Source organism: Triticum aestivum, chromosome 1D (assembly GCF_018294505.1).
Source record: "Triticum aestivum cultivar Chinese Spring chromosome 1D, IWGSC CS RefSeq v2.1, whole genome shotgun sequence".
Classification (NCBI taxonomy): domain Eukaryota; kingdom Viridiplantae; phylum Streptophyta; class Magnoliopsida; order Poales; family Poaceae; genus Triticum; species Triticum aestivum.
Window position 1 is genome coordinate 198,021,261 of NC_057796.1, and position 6,000 is coordinate 198,027,260.

The window sequence follows — 6,000 nt, forward strand, 5'->3', positions numbered from 1 at the left end:
GGTTTATATAGACACCGGAGGGATCTAGGGTTACATGGAGTCGGTTACATAGGAAGGAATCTTCATAATTGGTCGCCAAGCTTGCCTTCCACGCCAAGGAGAGTCCAATCCGGACACGGGTATAGTCTTCGGTCTTCGTGTCTTCACAGCCCATCAGTCCGGCCCAATGAGTAACAAGCCGGACGCCCGAGGACCCCTTAGTCCAGGACTCCCTCAAAGAGGTCATATGCATTCTCAGAAGATTTTGAAGATAAATTAGTTTGAAGACATTGACCTCATAGCGCGAAGACATTCACTTATATGATGAGAGTTGGTTCCAGATTTGTACGAATCCAAGAATAAGTACAAGTGAGGAATCTAACTAGTTGTGAAGCATAAGTGAATATACTTGGCAAGATACGAGATACAGAAGTAGATGGATCCAGTATTGGAAGTTGAGAAACCACTTTTGGTTGAAGTGGATGGATCTGATGAATCAAAAGGCAGTAAAAAGTAATTTTTAATTACCACACGAAGAACTGCTAGACGAAGTTGAGAGGGAGGCCGAGCAGTTCAATCTTCCGCGCCCGAACTTGGTGGCGGAAGACACCTACGGCGGAGGTGGAGAGGACGGGGTCCACGGCCGGCGTGAGGATGGCGTCGAAGAAGTCGAGACAGCTAAGCGCTTCGTCTCCAGCGTTGACGCGAGCTAGCGGAGGCGCTAGGGTTTGTGCGAGGTGGCGAGGTGGAAGAAGAGATTATGACCGCGGTGAGTTGTGTATATATATGGAAGGGGAGTGCACAACGTAATTACGCAGGTGCCCCTGGCGGTTCACATCTGAAGGACACGTGGCATGCATGCAACACATTGGAAGTTGTTCCATGTTCCCACGCACGCCTGGACTGTCGGTTGGTCGTTCCGGCTTCTTCGGGTTTCAGGCAATAAGGATATAGCATTCAAGCAGATTCAACTTTTGTCTCTGTATCTTCTGCTGACAAGGACAAAGAGAAGACATTCGACAGTTTCAATAGAATGCATATGATTTAGATAGATAGAATCTGAGGTAGAAGCATAGAAGGGGTTAGGGTCCAATCACATTCACTTAGATCAAAAGATTCACACAAGAAGACATAGCTATAAGTGAATGCTGTAGAGGACAGAACACAAATATATGTATTTATCAGTATTAGACCAAATCAACATTGCGAAGATAGATGCGAAAACAAATCAATGTTGAAGACAAACCAAATGCGAAGACTCTGCAAATCTGACGCCAAATGAAACACTTCAAACAAATGTTTGGTGGTGGCGTTACCCACCGTATAGGAAGTATTAGACCCAGACACAGCGCACAATTATGGTGGCGCTCCGAACTCATATTCCGCATTAATGTATTCACACTTAGAGTGTATGTCTTCATTGATTGAAGATATACTTTACTTCGTGTGTTGCACATCTAAGTCATCACATGCATAAGCGTTAGGATGTGTGTCCAATTACAGGACATTCGAGGATTCTAAGATATTTAGCTCACACCGCAACTTGCAAAACCTTTTCTCATCCAAGGGCTTTGTGAAGATATCTGCCAATTGCTCTTCAGTGTTGACGTGAATGATATCAATATCTTCCTTCATGACATGATCTCTGAGAAAGTGATGACGGATTTCAATGTGCTTTGTCTTTGAGTGCTGAACTGGGTTATTGGCAATCTTGATGACGCTTTCATTGTCGCAGTAGAGTGGAACTTGCTTCAGATGGATGCCATAGTCCTTGAGAGTTTGCTTCATCCATAGAAGCCGAGCGCGGCAAGATCCAGCAGCAATGTATTCAGATTCAGCAGTGGAGAGAGACACACAGTTCTGCTTCTCTGAAGACCAACACACAAGAGATCGTCCAAGAAAGTGACATGAGCCTGATGTGGACTTGCGATCAACCTTGTCACCAGCATAATCAGCATCTGAGAATCCAACTAGATCAAACTCTGAGCCCTTTGGATACCATAATCCTAGTGTTGTGGTGTAAGCCAAATATTGAAGAATCCGCTTCACAGCTAAGTGATGCGATTTCTTTGGTGCCGCTTGGAATCGGGCACACATGCAAACGCTAAGCATGATAACTGGCCTAGATGCACATAAATAGAGTAAAGAACCAATCATGGAGCGGTATACCTTTTGGTCGAACTCTTTACCATTGTCGTCGGGGCCCAGATGACTTTTGGTTGGCATTGGCGTTGAGTAACCTTTGGAGTCTTGCATTCCAAACTTCTTCAAGCAATCTTTGAGGTACTTCTCCTGAGATACGAAGATGTCGTTGCTCTGCTGACGAATTTGAAGACCAAGGAAGAACTTCAGCTCACCCATCATGGACATCTGATATTGCTCTTGCATCATCTGCCCAAACTCATCACTGTATCTTTTGTCAGTGCAGCCGAAGATAATGTCATCCACATAGATCTGGCACAGAAACAGTTCACCATCGTATATCTTCGTGAAGAGAGTGGGATCCAGGGAACCAGGTTTGAAGCCTTTGCTCTTCAGGAAGTCTTTGAGTGTGTCATACTAAGCTCGTGGGGCTTGTTTGAGGCCATACAGTGCCTTGTTGAGCTTGTATACCATATCAGGATGTTTTGGATCTTCAAAGCCAGGTGGTTGTGCAACATACACTTCTTCTTCAATCTTGCCGTTGAGAAAGGCACTCTTCACATCCATTTGATACAGAAGGATGTTGTGATGGTTAGCATAGGCTAGCAGTATGCGAATGGCTTCAAGCCTAGCCACCGGAGCAAATGTTTCATCGAAGTCAATCCCTTCAACTTGAGTGTATCCTTGAGCAACGAGACGAGCCTTTTTTCTGACAACTTGACCATGCTCATCTTGTTTGTTGCGATAGATACATTTGGCGCCAATGATATTGTGCTTGCGAGGGTCAGGACGCTTGACTAATTCCCACACATTGTTCAGCTCGAATTGTTGAAGCTCTTCTTGCATAGCTTGAATCCATTCAGGTTCCATGAAGGCTTCAGCAACTTTCTTGGGTTCAGATATAGAGACAAATGCAAAGTGCCCACAGAAATTTGCTAGCTGAGTTGCTTTTGAACGAGTGAGTGGACCAGGTGCATTGATGCTATCAATTATCTTTTCAATCTGTACTTCATTTGCAACACAAGGATGAACTGGACGAAGATTTTGCTCTTGTTGACCATTGTCTTCTTCTTCAGCATTGGCTTCAGGCTGAGCAGTGTCTTCAGGTTGGTTTGGCGTAGAAATGATAAGTTCTTCTTCAGCCTGTGCCTTTGAAGGTATGATTTCTCCAGTTCCCATAAGCTTAATCGATTCACAAGGAGGGACTTCATCTAGCACATTTCGCAGGTGCTCTCTTTGCGAGCCGTTAGTCTCATCGAACCGCACATCCACAGTTTCAACCACTTTATAGTGAAAGAGGTTGAAGACTCTGTAGGAGTGCGAATCCTTTCCGTAACCAAGCATAAAACCTTCATGTGCTTTCGATGCAAATTTTGAAGTGTGATGTGGATCCTTGATCCAGCACCTAGCACCAAATACTCTGAAGTAACTGACGTTTGGCTTCTTACCAGTTAGGAGCTCATAGGATGTCTTCTTCAGAAGCTTGTGAAGATAAACACGGTTGATGACGTGGCATGCAGTATCAATGGCTTCAGGCTAGAACTTCCTTGGAGTCTTGTACTCATCAAGCATCATCCAAGCCATCTTAATGAGTGTCCTGTTCTTGCGCTCCATGATGCCATTCTGCTGAGGTGTGTATGGAGCAGAGAACTCATGAGTGATGCCCAATGTATCAAGATAAGTGTCGAGGCCGGTGTTCTTGAACTCTGTGCTGTTGTCACTTCTGATGTGCTTGACCTTGATGCCATAGTTCGTCATGGCACGGTTGGCAAATCGTCTGAAGACATCCTGCACTTCATTCTTGTAGAGGATTATATGCACCCATGTATATCTTGAATAATCATCAACAATGACGAAGCCATAGAGACATGCAGTGGTAGTAAGAGTAGAGTAATGAGTAGGGCCAAATAAGTCCATGTGAAGCAGCTCGAAGGGTTGAGATGTAGTCATGATTGTCTTCGAGGGATGCTTGGCCCTCGTCATCTTTCCAGCTTCGCAGGCACCACACAGATGATCCTTCTTGAACTTGACGCCTTCGATGCCTACAACATGTTTCTTCTTCGCGAGTGTGTATAAGTTCCTCATGCCAGCATGCCCTAGCCTCTGATGCCAGAGCCAGCACTCTGAAGCTTTTGCTAGAAGACATACGGCCATCTGTGGTCCTGCTTAGAAATCTACCATGTACAAGTCGTCTTTTCGATACCCTTCAAAGACTAGAGATTTGTCAGACTCCATAAGCACAAGGCAATGATATTTTCCAAATACCACAATCATGTTCAAATCACGAAGCATTGAGATATACATTAAGTTGAAACCAAGGGATTCAACAAGCATCACTTTATCCATGTGCTGATCCTTTGAGATTGCAACTCTACCTAGACCCAATACCTTGCTTTTACCAGTGTCAGCAAATGTGAAGTGACTCTTGTCAGATGGACGTAAGGTTGAGTCCATGAGAAGACTTCGATCACCAGTCATGTGATTAGTGCATCCACTATCCATAATCCATTCTGAAGCATGTGGTGTCATACCCTACAGTGCAGTTAGGGGGATAGGCTTCACCAAGGGTATTGTGAAGCATAAACATTTGACAAACAAGTGGATTATCAAAGCTCAGATCCAGGTTAGGACTGATAGGATGATAGGCAAGTGATTCAGGAACAAAATACATAGTAAGACCATTTGGGCATTTTAGCTTGCGCCCCACAAGATGTTTTAGGTCCCCAGCAATAGCATCAGACGCCTTTGATTTCCGGCTGGAGACCTTTCCCTGCAAAAGAGAGTTAAGTTTTCTTAACCACCCACATTTTCAGGGGTGGCTTCGAAGCAATGAGTCTAAGTGCAGCATCTAGAACTTCGGCTTTGGAGCCCTAGCAAATAGCCTTGCAGGAGGTGAATAATACCCATATGAATAAGCAGAATAGTTGTTGGTCTTATGAACATAGCGGTTTGAGGAAACACGCTCATATTCATAAGTCTGAGTATGATTTCCCTGCAAAACATTGGCGTTAGGGTGACTCTGGTGAGCCCTCTGTCTGTATGAAGCCTTTGGACCATATGAAGCCTTTGGTCTGGGGTTTGTCTTCTTCCCAGGTGGTGTCATGATGACATTCATAGGAAGATTCTCAAGACAACTCTTGGGCACCCAGATCGTCTTCAAAGGTGGTCCATTCCTGCAGCTAGTACCAATATACCTGGCAAACACTTCACCATTTTGATTCTTAAACAATTCATAGTTTGCATCAAAGGATTCATCAATGATAATTGGGTTAGCACAAGTGAAGCCAGATAAGGTGGATGGATCCACTGAAGGTCCTTTTGCAGCAACCCATGTGGTTTTGGGGTATTGCTCAGGCTTCCAGTAGGAACCATCAACATTCATTTTCCTTTCGAACCCAACACCCTCTTTCCTAGGGTTTCGGTAGAATCTGCTTTTTGAGGACATCACATAGTGTTTGATGCCCTTTGAGACTTTTGTACATTCCTGTCTCAAGCAATGTCTTCAGCCTGGCATTTTCATCACCAATAGTAGTGGCATCCTCAGCAGAGGGGTTAGTTACCACATGAGCAGTTAAAGATATTGCAACAGTAGCAGTAGTGGAACATTCAGCAACAGAAGTAGCGTTATCATGCTCAAGGCATTTTAGACATGGTGGTTCAAATCCTTCCTGAGCGAAACTGATCTGTTGAGCGTGGAGTGACTCATTCTCTTTTTGAAGATCTTCATGAGCCGTTCTCAAGTTCTCAAGTTCTTGCTTCCTTTGAAGATAATCATAGGAAAGCTTTTCATGAGTTGTTGAGAGCGTTTCATGATGACTTTCAAGTTCCTCGTACTTAACATGAAGATTTTTGATGTCTTCAGTTAAGGACTGAGATCGG